The following is a 4,060-nucleotide window of genomic DNA, read 5'->3' on the forward strand; positions in this document are numbered from 1 at the left end:
TCCCTACGAGTTTATTTAGGAATTTCTGAGGCCAAGGGGAAAGGCCGAACATTCCAGTCCGCCCATTCCGGAGGTGTCGCTTACAAGGGATAGGAAGGGTCAACATGTTGGCACCCATCTTGCTGGAGCAGCTTGTGAGGACGAGTGTTCTCCGCCTCGGTCGAGGCTGCGTGGGCTCGTAGCGAGCCCAGAGCCTGAAGGCAGTGAATGAGGACAGCGCCTCTTCAGGGGAGAGCCCTGTTGCTGAACATCAGCCGGCCTGAGCGCGCCGGGGTCCTGGCTCCCGCCGCCTCTGCACTGGTGCTGGACAGCTCCGCTTGCCACCTGCAGCCGCGTTTGCAGGCGTTGCAGACCCAGAGACAGTTCCTCTGCAGACTCCACTACCTAGGACCCGGGGAGTGATCCCCTGTCCTTCATTCTCCTGGCTCTTTGCACCAAATATGCCATCTGTTTGCACTAGGCTACAAACGCTGCTCGGAAAGCTAAGGGGAGTGGAAGAAAGGCTTTTCAAAGCCCAAGAACAGCCTCGCAAGTTTGCGGTGGAACTGCTTCATTCCAAAGCTTGCCTCTCGGCATACCAACAGCCGCTCTTAGTGCCTCTCCCCACCGCGCTTGCTTTAGCTCCAGGAAAGCCTCGGATTTGTTCTGACATTGAGATGGAGGCAGATAAGGGTCTCTCGCTGTGATACCCCTGCAGCAAAGCAGATGAGAAGGCTCCCCACCCTTTCTCCGGAAAGAAAAGTTCAGAGCTTTAGTTCCTCAGAGATACAGAAGCAAAATCAGTTTTTGTTTTAAAGGTTCTTCTAAGGTAAAGGGAGATAGGTTTCTGGATTGTATTTATTTTAAATTTAACAGACAAAGCAAGAAACCTTTGCTGTACCACAACACCAACTTGCTTTTAACTCTAAATCTTCCCAATTGTTTATGAGGACCCAAATAAATATAAATGCTGTTTGAAGATTCCATTTACATTTTGGAAAAATGCACTCAAATTGCTTCAGAGATATGCTTTAATCTCAGATTTGAAATAGGTGTTAAAAGATATGAAAAGTGTATATTATCACTCATATACTCCCCTTCAAATACACATATATACTTTCTCAGCCTGCTGAGTAAATTGCTAACTGCATAGTTTCTCCTCTTAGCAGAGGAAATTCAGGCCTCTTTTTAAAGATAATAATAATAGTTGATATTTGTAATTATTATTATTTTGATTTTGTGGTGTATCTACTGTTGATTTCCCCATTACTTCACTTAATTCTATACACATGTGTTTCCACTGGAAATTAAACACAAATTATATTATTTATCAGAAAGGATTGTCATCAATTCTGCTAAAAGGTTTCACTGGCCTTTTTTTTTTCCTAAAAATTTTTTTTTGCAAATTACATTATTCCAACATTGGGAAAACTGTTTAATATTCTTTTTGTGCAGTATCAATCATAGCATAATAAACTGGAATTTTTAGTTCTCTCCTTTAGTAATAATGATATAACTGTCAAGTTCTTTAGAGTCACACAATTTTAGAGCTTCTATTCAGGATACTAAATAGCCTATGCCCTTCGCATCCTTTTAATAACTACTGCGGCACACACTCAACACAAAAGTTCTTTTTTGATAATGGCAAATAACCTTTGCATTGAACTTAAAACCAAAATTCATTCAAACTCTTGTCTCAAAATCAAAACGACTGAGTGCAAAGCAATGAGTATCATTTGTTTCCAAAATTTACAAGAGGCCCAGTGGTCTTCCTGTTTACACTGGCAGTTTATTGCCAGAAAGAATTCTGAACCTATGGGACATTTTTCCTTTGTGTGAACGATTTGAATCAGACTCTTTATAGGATCTAGCCAGATGAAGTGGTCTTACAATTTTCTCTGTAAGTTGATCATGATTTTCCCACTGATTTCTAAACTATAAGTAAATGGAGGCCTAGATATAGACAGTGTATCATCTGCATTACTTTAAAGGGTTTTCTTTGTATTTCTGTACAGGAGCAAGGTTCAGAAGTTCTCAGTACAAAGAATGCTGTGTTCTATATTTGAATTAACATCTTTAGAAGAGAGCATAACCTATGCTCCATGAAACAAAAAATTTAAAGCCTTAGAGCTAGTAAAAGGAATCCAGATACTCTAGGAAAAGTGTAGTCCACTGAAAATGAAAGATTTGTGCTCTGATTTTAGGGAAAAAAACTTGCATAGACTCATGCCCACAAATCTGCTCCTGTTGGATACATTGTGTTTCAATAAATTCCTTAAAGTGCAGTCTCCTATTGGAAAAGGAAAATGCAGGGATGTACTTCCTTTGTTTGTGAAGTCAGTGAGAGCATTTGAGGCCTCACTTCAGATTGATCAAGCATTGGGAAGGACTCTTTAAGAAAGAAAATTCCTCATCTTAATTTAGATGGTGAGTATTTCCCCTTTAATCATAAAAAAAAAATTTTGTGTATATCTTACCTTCATATACAGCTTTGCTATTTTACAAACTCCTTTCACTTACATTGTCTCATTTAATTTGATTCTCACTCTGTCTAGAGAAGTAAAGAAAAATCACCTCTGTCAAGTTCAAAAAAGAACTGCCATCAGTCCTTACTCCCCAAATTCTTTGCACTTCAGAACTTCAAACTCTTTCCTAATTTCTTTTCATCCATCTCAGTCTTGGGCAAGAAAACCTGCAACATCTATCTGCATAAGTGTCCCATGGAACAGAGCTCTTGCTTGATATCAAAAAACAGAGGAACTCACTCCCTGTAGTCAATCTTTACATAAATCTGGTAACTCACAGGAACTGTACATGTAATATTAAAGCAAGTTCTTCAAAGAAATATAGTAGCTGGTAAATTCTTAACTAGGACAAGTTTTTCTGTATCCCTAACTTAGAAAATTACACACACACATACACTCCACACCTGCAGGTTAACCCTATCTATGTACATGTTCCCTGAATGAGATCTGTCTACCTCTCCCACTTTCTCATAATCTCCTTTTTATAAGAGGTCAAACATACTTTCTCAGTGAAAGATTGTGAACAAATAAGAGCAGAGATATCATGTGTCATAGTCTTGCATAATTTTTTAAGTAAAACTAAATATTAAGGAAAATATAAAAATGAGGAGAACCATCTGCTTTGTTCATATATAAAGGGATACATGGAAGACAGTGCAACCCACCATCCTATGGTTATATTTCATCATAACACCATCAAGAAGTACTTCTTGCTCAAAACAAGAAGAAGGGTGGAGGGGAGGAAATAAAGTCAATGCAACACTTAGTAGATTTGTACCAAAAAGATACTTATGAGTTATAAGTGGGATGGCTGCCTCATTTTGATGCCACCATATCCAAGAAAGAAAGAAAAAGGGAAAGTAATCATTGTCTATTGGTGCCTCAGACAGACAACACTCTCCTCCTTAAGTGGCTTTAAATGGCTTTGTACTCTCAATCATGCACTGCAGAAATTTATCCTCCTCTGAGGAGAGACCCTATAAGTCAATGTCTCCTACAATCTCCAGCCTTTTTGTCTTCAGAATCATTAGCTCTCCACAACCTTTATTTAAGTTGGGATTCTTTTTCAGGTACTAAGTGCAAACTATATTGGAAGATTATTGTGTCTTTCTCTACATATTTTTATAAATCACAGAATTGTTCTTACATATCTAATAAGAGCAATATTTTGTGCTAAGTGTTTCAACTGTGGTCCTCTGTGTAGCTTTTAATAATTTTCCTAAATACTTCTTTCCACATTGTATCCAAACCTTCTGCCTTTCAAATTATTTCCAAACCTTTGCCTTCCAAATTTATTTAAGTAAAGATGAATTAACATTTGTTGAGAACCTACTATGGACCAGGGTCTTTTTACTTGTTGCTTCATTTAATCTTTACAATGCCAAAATGGGAAGTATTTTCCCAGTTTTACAAATATGAAAATTTTGCACATAGTTTAAATATTTTCCTCAAGGTCATGGAACTGATAAATATTAGTCAGAATTCCAGTCCTGACTCATAAGCCTATGTACTTCCATTGAACCCTGTTTCCTGCCTTCCTCTTGTAATTGACCTCA

This window comes from Lipotes vexillifer, unplaced genomic scaffold, assembly GCF_000442215.2.
Source record: "Lipotes vexillifer unplaced genomic scaffold, Lipotes_vexillifer_v1.1 scaffold825, whole genome shotgun sequence".
NCBI classification, from domain to species: Eukaryota; Metazoa; Chordata; class Mammalia; order Artiodactyla; family Lipotidae; genus Lipotes; species Lipotes vexillifer.